We start from the raw sequence: 22,253 nt of genomic DNA on the forward strand, positions 1-22,253 counted from the left end.
ATGAAGTCAGGAATTGCATGCCCGCGTTGTCCTTGGAAAGCACACATGATCAGACAATAGCGGGCGTGACATGTCATAAAAGTCCTTGGACAGCATAACCTTTCGGACGACATCAAGCGTTGTATGTCATCATGACCTTTGATAGGACACTTAGTCGGACATCGTCGGGTGTGGATGGCTTTCTAGCCCTTAGATTGCACACACAGACAGACAATGTTGGGCGTGGCATGCCAACATTGCCATTGGGAAGCACACACGTCTGGACAATGTCGAGCGTGATATGCCATCATGGCCTTTGGAAAGCTCACACGGTCCGATAACATCGGGCGCGTCATGCCTTTATATCCCTTGGACAACAAAAAGGGTCGAACGACGTCGGGCTTAGGATGATATCATCGCTCTTGTACTGCACACACGAATGAATGATGTTTGGCATGTTATTTCATTATCGCGCGTGGATAGGACACATGGTCGGGCAACGTCGGGCCTAGCATGCCATCATCGCCCTTGGACAGAAGACACGGTCGAACGAAGTAGGCGTGGCATGCCAGCGTAGACCTTTGAGAGCACACACGAATGCACTATGTCGTGCTTGGCATGCCATCATAGCCCTTGGAAAGCACTCACAGTTGATTGATGTTGAGCGTGGCATGTCATCATAGCCTTGGACAGCACACACGGTCGGTTGACCTCAGACGTGACATGCCAATAGCCTTTAAAAAGAACACACAGACGGACGATGTAAGGCGTGGCATGCCATCATCTCCATTTGAAAGCACACACAGTTGGACGACGTCGGGCATGGCATGCCATCATGGCCCTTTGACATCACACACGTCAGACGATGTCGGGTGTGGCATGCCATTATCGCCCTTGGACTGCAAACACGGTGGGACGATGTTAGGCGTGGCATGCCATCAGAGTACTTAATTGCACACACGATCGGATGACGTCGGGTGTGGTATTCCATAATGGCACTTGGACAGTAAACAGGATCAAACGATGTCGGGCATGGCATGTCATCATATCCCGTGGACAACACACAGTCGGACGATGGCGGGGGTGGCGTGCCCTCATAGCCCTTGGAAAGCACACACGATTGAACGAAGTCAGGCGTGGCATGCCTGTGTAGACCTTGCATAGCACACACAGTCGTACGACGTCGGGCGTGGCATGCCATAATTGCTCTTTTAACGCACTAATGAACGGAAAAAGTTGGGCGTGGTATGCCATAATCGCCCTTGGACAGCACAAAGGTCGGATGAAGTCGGGCGTTGCATGTCTGCGTAACCCTTGGACAGAACACACTGTCAGACGATAGCGAGAGTGACATGCCATCAAAGTCCTTGGACAACACATACGGTCGGTCGACATTGGGCGTGGCATGCAATCATGACCCTTGGACAGGATACACAATCGGACAACGTCGGGTGTGGCATGCCTTTCTAGCTCTTAGACTCACACACAGATGGACCATGATGGGAATGGCATGCCATCATCGCCATTGGAAAGCACATACAGTCGGACGACGTCGGGTGTTGTATGCCATCATGGCCCTTGGAAAGCACACACGGTAGGATGATGTCGGGCGTGGCATGCCATCATAGCCTTTGACAACACATACGGTTGGATGACGTTAGGAGTGGCATGTTATCATAGCCCTTGAACAACACACACGGCCTCTCGACGTCGGGCGTGGCATGCTATCATTTACCTAGGACATCACACAGAGACGGACGACGTCAGGCGTGGCATGCCATCATGGACCTTGGACAACACACACAGTCGGACGATATCAGGTTTGTGTAATCACGCATAGTTATTGTACAACACACACTTTCGGACGACATCAAGCGTGGCATGCCATCACAGCCCTGGGACAGCACACACGGTAAGTTCATGTCGAGCGTGGCATTTCTTATCATAGCCATTGAACAACACACAATGCCGGATGACGTTAGTCGTGGCATGCCATCATCGCTCTTGTACTGCACACACGAATGAATGATGACGGGCGTGGCATTCCATCATCGCGGGTGAACGATACACATGGTCGAACAACGTTAACCATGGCATGCCATCTCACCATTGGACAGCGCACACCGTAGAATGAAGTGAGGCGTAACATGCCCGCGTAGCCCTTCTCCAGTACAGACGGTCGGACAACGTCGTGCGTGGAATACCATCATAGCCCTTAGACAAAACTCACAGCTGAACGACGTTGGGCGTGGCAGTCATCATAGCCCTTGGACAGCACACACGGTCGGTCAACCTCAGACATAGCATGCCATCATCGCCCTTGGACTGCACATACAAATGGACAATGTCGGGCGTGGAATGCCATCATGGCCCTTGGACATTAAACACGGTCTGACGACATCGGGTGTGGCTTGCCATTATCGCCCTTGGACTGCACACACGGTCAAGAGATATGGGACGTGGAATGCCTCAGTAGCCCTTGGACAGCACACACGGTCGGTTGACGTCTGGCGTGGCTTTCATCATAGACCTTGGACAACACATACGGTCGGATGAAGTGGGGTATGGCATGACACCATCGCCCTTGGGCTGCATACATGGACGGACGATGTCAGGCGTGGCATGCCATCATGGTCCTTGGACTGCACACATGGTCGGACAACGTCGAGCTTGACATGCCATCATGGCCCTTGCACAGTACATAGGATCGGACGACGTAGGGCGTGGCATGCCATCATAGCCCTTGAAAAAAAACACATGATCGGACGACATTGGGCGTTTCCTGCAATCATAGACCATGGAAATCACACACGATCGAACGACATCGGGCGTACCATTCCTTCATAGCCCTTGCACAGCACAAACAGTCGGACGATGTCGGGAGTGGCATGCCATAATCGCCCTTTTACTGTACACACGAACGGACGAAGTCGAGCTACGTAGCCCATGGATAGCAAACATGGCCGGACGACAATGAGGGTGACTTGCCATCAAAGTCCTTGGACAACAAACATGGTCGGACGACATCGGGTGTGGTATGCCATCATGGACCTTGGAAAGGACACAAAATCGGATAACGTCGGGTGTGGCATGCCTTTCTAGCCCTTAGACTGCACATACACGGACGATATTGGGCGCGGCATGCCATAATTCCCATTGGAAAGTACACACGGTCGGACGACATCAAGCGTGGCATGCCATCATATCCCTTTGGCAACACACACGGTCGGACGAAGTTGGGTATGACATTCCATCATCGTACTTGGACTGCACACACTGACGGACGATGTCTGGCGTGGCATGCCATAATGGTCCTTGGATTGCAAACATGGTCAGACGACGTCAGGCGTGGCATGACATAATGTCCTTTGGATAATACATACAATTCGACGACATCCGGCGTGGCATGCCATCATATACCTTGGATAGCACACACGATCAAACGACGTCGAGTGTGGCTTGCCATCATAACCCTTGGACAGCACACACGATCAGACGATGTCGGGAGTGGCATGCCTTCATAGCCCTTGCACAGCACACACACTCGAACGACATCGGGCTTGGCGTGCCATCATTTCCCTTTTACCACACACATGAACAAACAAAATTAGGCGTAGTATGCCATTATCGCCCTTGGACAGCACACAGGTCGGATGAAGTTGGGCGTTGCATGCCCGCGTAGTCCTTGGAAAGCACACACGGACTGACGACGGTGGGCATGACATGCCATAAAAGTCCTTGGAATGCAAAAACGAGCGGACGACATCGGGCGGGGCATTCCATCATTGCCCTTGGATAGGACACATAGTCAGACAACGTCGGGTGTTGCATGCCATTCTAGCCCTTAGATTGCACACACAGACGGACGATGTTGGGCGTGGTATGCCATCATGGCCATTGAAAAGCATACACGGTCGGATGACGTCGGGCGTGGCATGCCATCATAGCCATTGGACAACACACATGGTTGGACGACGTTAGGGGTGTCATGTCATCATAGCCCTTAAGCAACACACACGTTCGATCAACGTCGGGCATGGCATGCTATCATTGCTTACACATAGAGACGGATGACGTCAGGTGTGGCATGCCATCATCACCTTTGGAAGGCACACAGGGTCGGACGACGTCGGGCATTGCATGTCATCATCACTCTTGTACTGCACATAAGAATCAACGATGTCGGGCGTGGCTTTCCATCATCGCCTGTGGATAGTACCCATGGTCGTACAACGTCGGGCGTGGCATGCCATCATCGCCCTTGGACAGCACACACGATCAAATAAAGTTAAGCATGGCCCGCCTACGTAGCCCTTCGACTGCACACACGATTGGACGACGTCGTGTGTGGCATGCCATCATAGACCTTAGACAGCAATAACAGTTGAACGACTTAGGGCGTGGTATGTAATTATATCCCATGGACAGCACACACGTTCGGTCGACCTTGGACGTGGCATGCCATCAGCCCTTGGACTACACACATAGACGAATCATGTCAGGTGTGGCATGCCATCATCGTGTTTGGAAAGCACACACAGTCGGATGACGTAGGACGTGGCATGCATCATGAACCTTGGACATCACACACGGTTAGACAACGTCGGGTGTGGCATGTCATTATCGCCCTTGGACTTCACACACGGTCGGGCAACGTCGGGTGTGGCATTCATGAGTAGCCCTTGGACAACCTACCCGATCGGAGGATGTCAGGCGTGGATTACATCATACCTCTTGGACAGCACACACGGTCGAATGACGTCGGACATGGCCTGTCATCATATCCCTTTGACTACACACACGGTCAGAAGAAGTCGGGCATGACTTGCCATCATCGCCCTTGAACTACACACATGGACGGACGATGTCAAGCTTGGCATTACATAATGGTCCTAGGACTGCACACATGGTCATACGATGTCGGGCGTGGCATGCCATCATGGCCCTGGGATAGTACACAAGATCGGAGGACATCGGGCATGGCATGCCATCATAGCCCTTGGACAGCACACACGATCGGACGACATTGGGCGTGGCATGTCATCAAAGTACTTAACTGCAAACACGGTCGTTCGACATTGGGAATGCATGCCATCATGGGCCTTGGACATGATACACAATCGGATAATGTCGGATATGGCTTGCCTTTATAGCTCTTAAACTCACACACAGATGGACCATGTTGGGAATGACATGCCATCATTGCCATTGGAAAGCACATACGGTCGGACGACGTCGGGCGTTGTATGCCATCATAGCCCTTGGATAAGCACACACGGTTGGATGATGTCGGGCGTGGCATGCCATCATAGCCCTTCGACAACACATACGGTTGGACGACGTTAGGAGTGGCATGTTATCATAGCCCTTGAACAACACACACGACTTCTCGACTTCGGGCGTTGCATGCAATCATTGCCCTTGGACATCACACAGAGACGGATGACGTCAGGCAAAGCATTCCATCATCACCTTTGGAAAGCACACAGGGTTTGATGACCTCTTGCTTGGCATGCCATCATGAACCTTGGACAGTACACACGATCGGATGATGTCGGGCGTGGCATGCCTTCATATCCCTAGGATAACACACACAATTGGATGATGTCGGGCGTGTCCTGCCATCATAGCGCTCAGACAACACATAAGGTTGGACGACGTCGGGCGTGGCATGCCCGTGTATCCCTTAGAATGCACACATGGTTTGATGACATTGGTCAAGGCATGCCATCATAGCCCTTGGAAATCACACATGATCGGACGTTGTCGGGCGTGAAATGTCATCATAGCGATTTGACAGCACACACGGTCACACAACCTCGGGTATGGCATGCCATTATCGCCCTTTTACCGCATACACGAATGGATGAAGTTACGTGTGACATGCCATCATCGCCCTTGGACAACACACACGGTCGGACGATGTCGGGCGTGGCATGCTCGCGTAGCCCTTGGACAGCACACACGATCTGACGACGTCGAGCCTGGCATGCCATCATAGACCTTGGGCTGTACACGCAAGCGGACGACGTCAAGCGTGGCATGTCATCATCTCCCTTGGACAGCACATATAGTCGGACGATGTCAGACGTGGCATGACATAATGGACATTGGACAGCACACACGATCGAATGATGTCGCGCGTCGCATGCACCCATGGCCATTGGACAGCACACACGATCGAATGATGTCGCGCGTCGCATGCACCCATGGCCATTGGACAGCACACACGATCGAATGATGTCGCGCGTCGCATGCACCCATGGCCATTGGACAGCACACACGATCGAATGATGTCGCGCGTCGCATGCACCCATGGCCATTGGACAGCACACACGATCGAATGATGTCGCGCGTCGCATGCACCCATGGCCATTGGACAGCACACACGATCGAATGATGTCGCGCGTCGCATGCACCCATGGCCATTGGACAGCACACACGATCGAATGATGTCGCGCGTCGCATGCACCCATGGCCATTGGACAGCACACACGATCGAATGATGTCGCGCGTCGCATGCACCCATGGCCATTGGACAGCACACACGATCGAATGATGTCGCGCGTCGCATGCACCCATGGCCATTGGACAGCACACACGATCGAATGATGTCGCGCGTCGCATGCACCCATGGCCATTGGACAGCACACACGATCGAATGATGTCGCGCGTCGCATGCACCCATGGCCATTGGACAGCACACACGATCGAATGATGTCGCGCGTCGCATGCACCCATGGCCATTGGACAGCACACACGATCGAATGATGTCGCGCGTCGCATGCACCCATGGCCATTGGACAGCACACACGATCGAATGATGTCGCGCGTCGCATGCACCCATGGCCATTGGACAGCACACACGATCGAATGATGTCGCGCGTCGCATGCACCCATGGCCATTGGACAGCACACACGATCGAATGATGTCGCGCGTCGCATGCACCCATGGCCATTGGACAGCACACACGATCGAATGATGTCGCGCGTCGCATGCACCCATGGCCATTGGACAGCACACACGATCGAATGATGTCGCGCGTCGCATGCACCCATGGCCATTGGACAGCACACACGATCGAATGATGTCGCGCGTCGCATGCACCCATGGCCATTGGACAGCACACACGATCGAATGATGTCGCGCGTCGCATGCACCCATGGCCATTGGACAGCACACACGATCGAATGATGTCGCGCGTCGCATGCACCCATGGCCATTGGACAGCACACACGATCGAATGATGTCGCGCGTCGCATGCACCCATGGCCATTGGACAGCACACACGATCGAATGATGTCGCGCGTCGCATGCACCCATGGCCATTGGACAGCACACACGATCGAATGATGTCGCGCGTCGCATGCACCCATGGCCATTGGACAGCACACACGATCGAATGATGTCGCGCGTCGCATGCACCCATGGCCATTGGACAGCACACACGATCGAATGATGTCGCGCGTCGCATGCACCCATGGCCATTGGACAGCACACACGATCGAATGATGTCGCGCGTCGCATGCACCCATGGCCATTGGACAGCACACACGATCGAATGATGTCGCGCGTCGCATGCACCCATGGCCATTGGACAGCACACACGATCGAATGATGTCGCGCGTCGCATGCACCCATGGCCATTGGACAGCACACACGATCGAATGATGTCGCGCGTCGCATGCACCCATGGCCATTGGACAGCACACACGATCGAATGATGTCGCGCGTCGCATGCACCCATGGCCATTGGACAGCACACACGATCGAATGATGTCGCGCGTCGCATGCACCCATGGCCATTGGACAGCACACACGATCGAATGATGTCGCGCGTCGCATGCACCCATGGCCATTGGACAGCACACACGATCGAATGATGTCGCGCGTCGCATGCACCCATGGCCATTGGACAGCACACACGATCGAATGATGTCGCGCGTCGCATGCACCCATGGCCATTGGACAGCACACACGATCGAATGATGTCGCGCGTCGCATGCACCCATGGCCATTGGACAGCACACACGATCTGACGACGTCGAGCCTGGCATGCCATCATAGCCCTTGGACAGCACATATAGTCGGACGATGTCAGACGTGGCATGACATAATGGACATTGGACAGCACACACGATCGAATGATGTCGCGCGTCGCATGCAACCATGGCCATTGGACAACACACACGATTGGACGTGGCATGCCACCATGGCCCTTAAACAGCACGCACGGTCAGATGATGTTTGACCTGGCATGACATCAAGGCCCTTTAAACGGGACACACGATCAGACGACGTCGGGCATGGCATGTCCACGTAGATCTAGGATAGCACCAATGGTCGGACGACGTCAAGCTTGATAATTCATAATAGCCCTTGGAAAGCACACACGGTAGAACAAAATCAGGTATGTCATATGATCATAGCCACTAGATAGCAAACATGAACGGACGATGTCGGGAGTGGCATGCCATCATCACCCTTGGATAACATACACGATCGAATGACATTGGGCATGGCATGGCATCATTTCCTTTGGACTACATACACGGTCTGAAGATGTCGACTTGGGATGCCCGCATTGCCCTTAAACACCACACACGATCAGATGACGTCGAGCATGGCCTGCCTGCGTAGCCCTTAGACAACACACACAATCGAACGATGTCGGGCGTGACTTGTCATCAAAGTCTTTGGTCAGCACACACGGTCAGATGACGTTGGGCGTGGCATGCCATCATGGACCTTGGACAGGATACACGGTCGAACGACATCACGAATTGCATACCGCGTAGCTTTGCACAACACACACGATCAACTGACTTCGTGCGTGGCATGCCATTATCCCCATGTCAAAAAACGTCTAGCGTGGCATGCTCGCGTAGCCCTTGGATTACACACACGGTTGGACGACATCGGGTGTGGAATTATATCAAAGACCTTGGACAACACACGCGATCAGATGACGTCATGCATGTCATGTCATCATAGGCATTAGATAGTTACAATGCCGGACGACGTCAGCCGTTGCATGCCCTTATAACCCTTGGACTGCACACACGAACGCACTATGTCGGGCATGGCATGCGATCATCGCCCTTAGAGAACAGATACGGTCGGACAATATCAGGCATTGCATGCCATCATTTGCCTTGGACAGCTCACTCGGTCGAATTACGTCGGGCATGGCGTGATATCATATCCCTTCAACAATACACATGTTTGGACGACGTCGAGCGTGGAAGATCAACATAGACCTTGTACAGCACACACAGTCAGAGAATGTCGGGCGTAGCATGCCATCATCGCCCTTGGACTACATAGACACAAAGACGTCATTGAGCGTGGCATGAAATCATAACCCTAGGACAACATACACGGTCGAACGACGTCTGGCGTGGCTTGCAATCATCGCCCTTGGACAACACACATGGTCAGACAACGTCGTGCGTGGCATGACATTATAGACCTTAGACCACATACAAGGTCCGACGACGTCAGGTGTGGCATGCCATCATGGCCCTTAGAAAGAACACACGGTCAAATGACTTCGGGCGTGGCATGCCCACGTAGTCGTTGGACATTACACAGAGACGGACGACGTTAGCCGTGGCATGCCATCATGGACCTTGAACAGCACACACAGTCGGATGATATCAGGTGTTGTAATCATGCATAGCCATTGTACAACACACTCTTTCAGACGACGTTAAGCGTGGCATGCCATCATAGCCCTTTGACAGCACACACAATACGATGATGTCGGGCGTGGCATTCTCATCATATCCATTGAACAACACACTATGTCGGATGATGTCAGTCGTGGCATGCCATCATCGCTCTTGTACTGCACACACGAATAAATGATGATGGGCGTGGCATTCCATCATCGCGCGTGAATGGTACACATGGTCGAAAACCGTTAACCGTCGCATGCCATCATCTCCCTTGGACAGCACACACGGTAGAAAGAAGTCAGGCATAGCATGCCCGCGTAGCCCTTATCCAGTACAGACGGTTGGACAACGTCGTGCGTGGCATGCCGTCATAGCCCTTGGACAACACTCACGATTTAATAACGTTGGGCGTGGCATGTCATCATAGCCCTTGGACATCACACACGGTCGGTTGACCTAGGACATAGCATGCCATCATCGCCCTTGGACTACACATAAAAATAGACGATGTCGGGCGTGGCATGCATCATGGCCCTTGGACAACACACACGGTGGGACGAAGTCGGGTATGACATGCCATCATCGCCCTTGGACTGCGAACACGGACGGACAATGTCAGGCGTTGCATGCAATAATTGTCCTTGCACTGCACGCATGATCAGACGACGTTGGGTGTGGCATGCTTGAGTAGACCTTGGACAACATACACGGTCGGACGATGTAGGGCGTGGATTAAATCATACCCCTTGGACAACACACACGGTCGAACGAAGTCGGGTATGACATTCCATCATCGCGTTTGGACTGCACACACGGACGGACGATGTCAGGCGTGGCATGACATAATGGTCCTTGGACTGCACACATGGTCAGACGACGTCGGGTGTGGCATTCCATCATCTCTCTTGGACAGTACACACAATTCGATGACATCGGGCGTGGCATGCCATCATAGCCCTTGGAGAGCAGACACGATCAGACGACGTCGGGAGTGGCCTTCCATCATAAACCTTGGACAGCACACACGATCAAACGATGTTGGGAGTGGCATGCCTGCATTGCCCTTGCACAACACACACAGTCGAACGACGTCGGTTGTGGCATGCCATCATTTCCCTTTTATCGCACACACGAACAAACAAAATTATGTGTGGCATGCCATTATCTCCCTTGGACAGCACGCAGGTCAGATGAAGTCGGGCGTTACATGCCCGCGTAGTCCTTGGAAAGCACACACGAACGGACGACGGCGGGCGTGACATGCCATAAAAATCCTTGGACAACACAAACGTTCGGATAAATCTAGCATGGCATGACATCATGGCCCTTCGATAGGAAAAATAGTCGGACAACGTCGGGTGTCGCATGCCATTCTAGCCCTTAGATTGCACACACAGACGGACGATGTTGGGCGTGGTATGCCATCATGGCTCTTGGAAAGCATACACAGTCGGATGACGTCGGGCGTGGCATGCCATCATATCCTTTGGACAACACACAGGTTGGACGACGTTAGGCGTGGCATGTCATCATAGCCCTTGAACAACACACACGGCCGATCGACGTCGGGCGTGGCAGCTATCATTGCCCTTGAACTACACATAGAGACGGATAACGTCAGGTGTGGCATGCCATCATCACCTTTGGAAGGCACACAGGTTCGGACAACGTCGGGCTTTGCATTCCATCATCACACTTGTGCTGGACATAAGAATCAACGATGACGGGCATGGCTTTCCATCATTGCCTGTGGATAGTAAACATGGTCGTACAACATCGGGCGTGGCATGCCATCATCGCCCTTGGACAGCACACATGGTCGAATAAAGTCGGGCATGGCATGCCCGCGTACCCCTTCGACAACACACACGATCGGACGACGTCGTCTGTGGCATGCCATCATAGCCCTTAGACAACACTCACGGTTGAATGACGTCGGGCGTGGCATGTCATTATAGCCCTTGGACATGGCATGCCATCATTGCCCTTGGACTGCACACGTAGATGGATGATGTCGGGCGTGGCATACCATCATCGCCTTTGGGAAGCACACACAGTAGGACGACGTCGGACGTGTCATGCCATCATGTCCCTTGGACATCACACATGGTTAGACGACGTCGGGTGTGGCATACCATTTGACTGCACACACCATCGGGCAACGTCGGGTATTGCATGCCTGAGTAGCCCTTGGACAACATACACGGTCGGAGGATGTCATGCGTGGCTTACATCATAGCCCTTGTACAGCACACACGGTGAACGACGTCGGGCAAAGCCTGTCATCATATCACTTGGACAACACACACGGTCGGACGAAATAGGGTATGACTTGCCATCATCGCCCTTGGACTGCACACATGGACGGGTGATGTCAGGCGTGGTACGCCATAAAAGTCCTTGGACTGCACACATGGTCAGACGACGTCGGGCGTGGCATGCCATCATGGCCCCGAGAGATAAGATCGGACGACATCGGGCGTGGCATGCCATCATAGCCCTTGGACAGCACACACGCTCGGATGATATCGGGTGTGTCCTTCCATCATAGCCCTTGGACAGCACACACGATCGGATGACGTCGGGAGTGGCATGCCATCATTACCCTTTTACCGCACACACGAACGGACGAAATTGACCGTGGCATTCTATTATTTTCCTTGGATAGCACACAGTTCGGATGAAGTCAGGAATTGCATGCCCGCGTAGTCCTTGGAAAGCACACATGATCAGACAATAGCGGGCGTGACATGTCATAAAAGTCCTTGGACAGCATAACCTGTCGGACGACATAGAGCGTTGTATGTCATAATGGACCTTTGATAGGACACACAGTCGGACATCGTCGGGTGTGGATGGCTTTCTAGCCCTTAGATTGCACACACAGACACACAATGTTGGGCGTGGCATGCCAACATTGCCATTGGGAAGCACACACGTCTGGACAATGTCGAGCGTGATATGCCATCATGGCCTTTGGAAAGCTCACACGGTCCGATAACATCGGGCGCGTCATGCCTTTATATCCATTGGACAACAAAAAGGGTCGAACGACGTCGGGCTTAGGATGATATCATCGCTCTTGTACTGCACACACGAATGAATGATGTTTGGCGAGTTATTTCATTATCGCGCGTGGATAGGACACATGGTCGGGCAACGTCGGGCCTAGCATGCCATCATCGCCCTTGGACAGAAGACACGGTCGAACGAAGTAGGCGTGGCATGCCAGCGTAGACCTTTGAGAGCAAACACGAATGCACTATGTCGTGCTTGCCATGCCATTAAAGCCCTTGGACAGCACTCACAGTTGATTGATGTTGAGCGTGGCATGTCATCATAGCCTTGGACAGCACACACGGTCGGTCGACCTCAGACTTGTCATGCCAATAGCCTTTTGAATGAACACACGGACGGACGATGTAAGGCGTGGCATGCCTTCATCTCCATTTGATATCACACACAGTTGGACGACGTCGGGCATGGCATGCCATCATGGCCCTTGGACATCACACACGTCAGACAATGTCGGGTGTGGCATGCCATTATCGCCCTTGGACTGCAAACACGGTGGGACGATGTTAGGCGTGGCATGCCATCAGAGTACTTAATTGCAAACACGATCGGATGACGTCGGGCGTGATATTCCATCATGGCACTTGGACAGTAAATAGGATCAAACGATGTCGGGCATGGCATGTTATATCCCGTGGACAACACACAGTCAGACGATGGCTGGCGTGGCGTGCCCTCATAGCCGAAGGAAAGCACACACGATTGAACGACCTCAGGCGTGGCATGCCTGCGTAGACCTTGCATAGCACACACAGTCGTACGACGTCGGGCGTGGCATGCCATAATCGCTCTTTTAACGCACTAATGAATGGAAAAAGTTGGGCGTGGTATGCCATAATCGCCCTTGGACAGCACAAAGGTCGGATGAAGTCGGGCGTTGCATGTCTGCGTAACCCTTGGATAGAACACACTGTCAGACGATAGCGAGAGTGACATGCCATCAAAGTCCTTGGACAACACATACGGTCGGTCGACATTGGGCGTGGCATGCAACCATGACCCATGGACAGGATACACAATCGGACAACGTCGGGTGTGGCATGCCATTCTAGCTCTTAGACTCACACACAGATGGACCATGACGGGAATGGCATGCCATCATCGCCATTGGAAAGCACATACGGTCGGACGTGGTCGGGTGTTGTATGCCATCATGGCCCTTGGAAAGCACACACGGTAGGATGATGTCGGGCGTGGCATGCCATCATAGCCTTTGACAACACATACGGTTGGACGACGTTAGGAGTGGCATGTTATCATAGCCCTTGAACAACACACACGGCCTCTCGTCGGGCGTGGCATGCTATCATTTCCCTTGGCCATCACACAGAGACGGACGACGTCAGGCATGGCATGCCATCATGGACCATGGACAACACACACAATCGGACGATATCAGGTTTGTGTAATCACGAATAGCTATTGTACAACACACACTTTTGGACGACGTTAAGCGTGACATGCCATCATAGCCCTGGGACAACACACACGGTAAGTTGATGTCGAGCGTGGCATTTCTCATCATAGCCATTGAACAACACACAATGTCGGGTGACGTCAGTCGTGGCATGCCATCATCGCTCTTGTACTGCACACACGAATGAATGATGACGGGCGTTGCATTCCATTTTCGCGGGTGAACGATACACATGGTCGAACAACGTTAATCATGGCATGCCGTCATCACCCTTGGACAGCGCACACCGTAGAACGAAGTGAGGCGTAACATGCCCGCGTAGCCCTTCTCCAGTACAGACGGTCGGACAACGTCGTGCGTGGAATGCCATCATATCCCTTAGACAAAACTCACGGTTGAACGACGTTGGGCGTGGCAGTCATCATAGCCCTTGGACAGCACACACGGTCGGTCAACCTCAGACATAGCATGCCATCATCGCCCTTGGACTACACATACAAATGGACAATGTCAGGCGTGGAATGCCATCATGGCCCTTGGACATTAAACACGGTTTGACGACATCGGGTGTGGCTTGCCATTATCGCCCTTGGACTGCACACACGGTCAAGCAATATGGGACGTGGAATTCCTCAGTAGCCCTTGGACAGCACACACGGTCGGATGACGTCTGGCGTGGCTTACATCATAGACCTTGGACAACACATACGGTCGGATGAAGTGGGGTATGGCATGACATCATCGCCCTTGGGCTGCATACATGGACGGACGATGTCAGGCGTGGCATGCCATCATGGTCCTTGGACTGCACACATGGTCGGACGACGTCGAGCTTGACATGCCATCATGGCCCTTGCACAGTACATAGGATCGGACGACGTCGGGCGTGGCATGCCATCATAGCCCTTGAAAAAAAACACATGATCGGACGACATTGGGCGTTTCCTGCAATCATAGACCATGGAAAGTACACACGATTGAACGACATCGGGCGTACCATTCCTTCATAGCCCTTGCACAGCACACACAGTCGGACGACGTCGGGAGTGGCATGCCATAATCGCCCTTTTACTGTACACACGAACGGATGAAGTCGAGCTGCGTAGCCCATGGATAGCAAACATGGTCGGACGACGATGAGGGTGACATGCCATCAAAGTCCTTGGACAACAAACATGGTCGGACGACATCGTGTGTGGTATGCCATCATGGACCTTGGACAGGACACAAAATCGGATAACGTCGGGTGTGGCATGCCTTTCTAGCCCTTAGACTGCACATACAAATGGACGATATTGGGCGTGGCATGCCATAATTCCTATTGGAAAGTACACACGGTCGGACGACATCAAGCGTGGCATGCCATCATATCCCTTTGGCAACACACACGGTTAGACGACGTTAGGCATGGCATGCCATCATAGCCCTTGGACAGCACACACGATCGGACGACGTCGGGTGTGGCCTGCCATCATAACCCTTGGACAGCACACACTAGCGGACGACGTCGGGAGTGGCATGCATGCATAGGCCTCGGATAGCACACAAAGTCGGACGACGTCGGGCGTGTCATGCCATTATTTCCCTTTTACTGCACACACGAACAAATGAAATTAGGTGTGGACTGCCATTATCGCCCTTGGACAGCACACAGGTAGTCCATGGAGAGCACACAAGGATGGACGACGGCGGGTGTGACATGCCATCAAAGTCCATGGACAGCACAAACGGTCGGACGACATCGGGGGTGGCATGCCATTATGGACCTTGGATAGGTCACACAGTAGGAGAACGTCTGGTGTGGCATGCCTTTCTAGCCCTTAGATTGCACACACAGACGTACGATGTTCGGAGTGGCATGCTGTCATTGCCATTGGGAAACACACACGGTTGGACGACGTCGGGAGTGGTATGCCATCATGGCCCTTGGAAAGCACACACGCTCGGATAGCATCGGGCAAGGCATGCAATCATAGCCTTTGGACAACACACAAGGTTGGACGACGTTAGGCGTAGCATGTCATCATTGTCCTTGAACAACACATACGGTCGATCTACATCGGGCGTGGCATGCTACAATTGCCCTTGGACAACACATAGAGACAGATGACGTCAGGTGTGGCATTCCATCATCACCTTTGGAAGGCACACAAGGTCAGACGACGTCGGGCTTTGCATTCCGTCATCGCTCTTGTACTACACATAAGATTCAACGATGTCGGGCGTGGCTTTCCATCATTGCCCGTGGACAGTACACATGGTCGTACAACGTCGGGCATGGCATGCCATCTTCGCCATTGGACAGCACACACGGTCGAACAAAGTTAGGCGTGGCATGCCCGCGTAGCCCTTCGACAGCAGAAATGATCAGACGACATCGTGTCTGGCATGCCATCATAGCCCTTAGACAGCACTCACGATTGAACGACGTTGGGCGTGGAATGTCATTATATCCCTTAGACAGCAAACACGGTCGGTCGACCTTTGATGTGGCACGCCATCATTGCCCTTGGACTACACACATAGACGGATGAATTCGGGCGTGGCATGCCATCATCGCCTATGGAAAGCAGACACAATCTGACGATGTCGGGCTTGGCATGCCATCATCCCTCTTGTACTACACATACGAATCAACGATGTCGGGCGTGGCTTTCCATAATCGCCCGTCGATAGTACACGTGGTCGTACAACATCGGGCGACGCAAGCCATCATCAACCTTTGAAAGCACACACAATCGATTGAAGTCGAGCATGGCACGCCCACATAGCCCTTCGACTGCACACACGATCGGACGACGTCGTTGTGGCATGCCATCATAGACCTTATACAACACTAACTGTTTAACGACGCTGGGGGTGGCATGTCATTAAATCCCTTGGACGTGGCATACAATTAGCCCTTTGACTGCACACATACACGGATCATGTCGGGCGTGGCATGCCATCATCGTGTTTGGAAAGCACACACAGTCGGACGACGTCGGACGTGGCATGCATCATGGCCCTTGGACATCACACGCGGTTAGACAATGTCGGGTGTGGCATGTCATTATCGCCCTTGGACTGCACACACGGTCGGGCAACGTCTGGTGTGTCATGCTTTAGTATCCCTTGGACAACATGCACGGTCGGACGATGTCGAGCGTGGATTACATCATACCCCTTCGACAGTACACACGGTCGGACGACATCGGGCATGGCCTGTCATCATATCCCTTGGACAACTCACACAGTCGACGAAGTCGGGTGTGACATGCCATCATCGCCCTTGGACTGCACACACGGACGGACGATGTCATGCGTGGCATGCCATAATGGTCCTTGGACTTCACTCATGGTCAGATGACGTCGGGAGTGGCATGCCATCATATCCCTTGGATAGCACACACGATCGAATGACGTCGAGTGTGGCCTGCCATCATAACCCTTGGACAGAACTCACGATCAGACGATTTCGGGAGTTCCATGCCTGCATAGACCTTGCACAACACACACAGACAAACGACGTCGGGCGTGGCATGCCATCATTTCACTTTTACCGCACACACGAACAAACAAAATTAGGAATGGCATACCATTATCGCCCTTGGACATCACAAAGGTCGGATGATGTCGGGCGTTGCATGCCCGCGTAGTCCTTGGAATAAACACACGGACGGACGACGGCGGGCATGACATGCCATAAAAGTCCTTGGACAGCACAAACGGTCGGACACATCGGGCGTGGCATGCCATCATGGCCCTTTGATAGGAAACATTGACGGACAACGTCGGGTGTGGCATGTAATTCTAGTCCTTAGATTGCACACAAAGACGGACGATGTTGGGCATGGTATGCTATCATGGCCCTTGGAAAGCATACACGGTCGGATGACGTCGGGCGTGGCATGTCATCATAGCCTTTGGACAACACACAGGGTTGGACGACGTTAGGCATGCCGTGTCATCATAGCCCTTGAACAACACACACGGTCGATCGACGTCGGGCGTGGCATGCTTTTGTTGCCCTTGAACTACACATAGAGATGGATGACGTCAGCTTTGGCATGCCATCATCACCATTGGAATGCACACAGGGTCAAACGACGTCGGGCTTTGCATGCCATCATCAATCTTGTACTGCACATAAGAATCAACGTTGTCGGGCGTGGCTTTCCATCATCGCCCGTGGATAGTACACATGGTCGTACAACGTCAGGCGTGGCATGCCATCATCACCCTAGGATAGTACACATGTTAAAATGAAGTCGGGCATGGCATGCCCGCGTAGCCCTTCGACAGCACACACGATTAGACGATGTCGTGTGTGGCATGCCATCATAGCCCTTAGACAACACTCACGGTTGAACGACGTTGGGCGTGGCAAGTCATCATCGGCCTTGGACTGCACACATAGAGGGATGATGTCGGGCGTGGCATACAATCATCGCTTTTGGAAAGTACAAACAGTAGGACGACGTCGTACACGACATGCCATCATGGCCCTTGGACATCACAAATGGTTAGACGACGTCGGGTTGGGCATACTATTATCACCCTTGGACTTCACACACGGTCGGGCAACGTCGGGTGTGGCATGCATGAGTAGCCCTTGGACAACCTAAACGATCGGAGGATGTAAGGAGTGGCTTACATCATAGCACTTTGACAGCACACACGGTCGAACGACGTTGGGCATGGCCTGTCATCATATCCCTTGGACAACACAGACGGTCGGAAGAAGTCGGGCATGACTTGCCATCATCGCCCTTGGACTACACACAAGGAAGGACGAAGTCAGGCGTGGCATGACATAATGGTCCTTGGACTGCACACATGGTAAGACAACGTCGGGCGTGGCATGCCATCATGGCCCTGGGACAGTACACAAGATCGGACAACATCGGACGTGGCATGCCATCATAGCCCTTGGACAGCACACACGATCGGACGACATTGGGCGTGGCATGCCATGAGAGTACTTAACTGCACACACTATACGTCGACATTGGGCGTGGCATTCCATCATGGGCCTTGGACAGGATACACAATCGGATAACGTTGGGTGTGGCATGCCTTTCTAGCTCTTAGACTCACACACAGATGGACCATGTTGGGAATGGCATGCCATCATCGCCATTGGAAAGCACATACCGTCGGACGACGTCGGGCGTTCTATGCAATCATAGCCCTTGGAAAGCACACACGGTAGGATGATGTCCGGCGTGGCATGCCATCATAGCCCTTCGACAACACATACGATTGGACGACGTTCGGAGTGGCATGTTATCACAGCCCTTGAACAACACACATGGCTTCTCGACGTCTGGCGTTGCATGCTATCATTTCCCTTGGACATCATACAGAGACGGATAACGTCAGGCAAGGCATGCCATCATCACCTTTGGAAAGTACACAGGGTTTGATGACATCTTGCTTGGCATGCCATCATGAACCTTGGACATTACACACGATCGGACGATGTCGGACGTGGCATGACATCATAGCCCTAGGACAACACACACAATTGGACAATGTCAGGCGTGTCCTGCCATCATAGCGCTTAGATAGCACACAAGGTTGGACGACGTCGGGCGTGGCATGCCTGTGTATCCCTTAGAATGCACACATGGACTGATGACGTTGGGCAAGGCATGCCATCATAGCCCTTTCAAAGCACACATGATCGGACGTTGTCGGGCGTGAGATGTCATCATAGCGATTGGATAGCACACACGGTCAGAAGACCTCGGGCATGGCATGCCATTATCTCCCTTTTACCGCATACACGAATGGATGAAGTTACGTGTGACATGCCATCATCGCCCTAGGATAGCACACACGGTCGGACGATGTCGGGCGTTGCATGCTCGCGTAGCCCTTGGACAACACACACGGTCGGACGACGTCGAGCCTGGCATGCCATCATAGACCTTGGGTTGTACACACAAGCAGACGACGTCAAGTGTGGCCTGTCATCATCTCCCTTCGACAGCACATACAGTCGGACGATGTCAGACGTGGCATGACATGATGGACATTGGACAGCACACACGGTCGAATGATGTCGCGCGTCGCATGCAACCATGGCCATTTAACAACACACACGGTTGGACGTGGAATGCCGTCATGGTGTGGCATGCCATCATCCCCCATGTACTAAACGCAGGAACGGACGATGTGGGGCAAGGCATGCCATCATCTCCCTTGGACTGCACACACGGTCAGACTACGTCAGGATTGGAAAGCCATTAATGCCCTTGGACAAAAGATACAGTCTGTTGAAGTTAGGTGTGGCATGCCCGCGTAGCCTTTCGATAGTACATACGGTCGAACTGCGTCAGGCGTGGCATGCCATCATATCCCTTAGACAGCACACACGGTCGGACGACGTTGGGCATCGCAAGTCATCATTGCCTTTGGACAACACACACGGTTAGACAACGTCATGCGTGGCATGCCATCATCGCTCTTGGACTGCAGAAGCAGATGGACGATATTAGGCATATCAAGCCATCATCGTGCTTGGACTGTACATACTAATGAACAACGTCGAACGTGGCATGCCATCATGGCCATTGTACAATGCACAAGGTAAAATGACGTCACGCATGACATGCCATCATGGCCCTTGGACATGACACACAGTAGGAAAACGTCAAGCGTGGCATGCTCGCGTAGCCCGTGGATAACACACACGGTTGGACAACATGGTGTTGAATTATATCAAAGAACTTGGACAGCACACGCGATCAGATGACGTCAGGCATGACATGTCATCATAGGCATTAGATAGTTACACAGTCGGACGACGTCGGGCGTTGCATTCACTCATCGCCCTTGGACTGCACACACGAACGGACTATGTCGGGCATGGCATGCCGTCATCGCCATTAGAGGACAGATACAGTCGGACAATATCAGGAATTGCATGCCATCATTTGCCTTGGACAGCACACTCGGTCGAATGACGTCGGGCATGGCATGCTATCATATCCCTTCAACAATTCACACGTTTGGACGACGTCGGGTGTGGAAGGTCAACATAGCCCTTGGACAGCACACACAGTCAGACAACGTCGGGCGTAGCATGCCATCATCGCCCTTGGACTACATACACACAAAGACGTCATTGAGCGTGGCATGAAATCATAACCCTAGGACTACATACACGGTCGAAAGACGTCTTGCGTGGCATGCCATCATCGCCCTTGGACAACAAACATGGTCGGACAACGTCGTGCGTGGCATGACATTATAGACCTTAGACCACATACAAGGTCCGATGACGTCAGGTGTGGCATACCATCATGGCCCTTGGAAAGCACACACGGTCAAATGACTTCGGGCGTGGCATGCCCACGTAGCCGTTGGACATTACACAGAGACGCACGACGTCAGGCGTGGCATGCCATCAGGACCTTGGACAGCACGCACAGTCGGATGATATCAGGTGTGGTAATCACGCATAGACATTGTACAACACACACTTTCAGACGATGTCAAGCGTGGCATCCCATCATAGCCCTTTCAAGCACACATGATAAGATGATGTTGGGCGTGGCATTCTCATCATAGACATTGAACAACACACAATGTCGGATGATGTCAGTCGTGGCATGCCATCATCGCTCTTGTACTGCACACACGAATAAATGATGATGGGTGTGGCATTCCATCATCGCGCATGAATGGTACACATGGTCGAAAATTGTTAACTGTGGCATTCCATCATCACCCTTGGACAGCACACACGGTAGAAAGAAGTCAGGCGTAGCATGCCCCCGTAGCCCTTCTCCAGTACAGACGGTCGGACAACCTCGTGCGTGGCATGCCATCATAGCCCTTAGAAAACTCTCACGGTTTAAAGACGTTGGGCATGGCATGTCATCATAGCCCTTGGACAGCACACACGGTCGGTCGACCTAAGACATAGCATGCCATCATCGCCCTTGGACTGCGAACACGGACGGACGATGTCAGGCGTGGCATGCCATCATGGCCCTTGGACAACACACACGGTCGGACGAAGGCGGGTATGACATGCCATCATCGCCCTTGGACTGCGAACACGGACGGACGATGTCAGGCGTGGCATGCCATCATGGCCCTTGGACAA

This window comes from Solanum pennellii, chromosome 2 (assembly GCF_001406875.1).
Source record: "Solanum pennellii chromosome 2, SPENNV200".
NCBI classification, from domain to species: Eukaryota; Viridiplantae; Streptophyta; class Magnoliopsida; order Solanales; family Solanaceae; genus Solanum; species Solanum pennellii.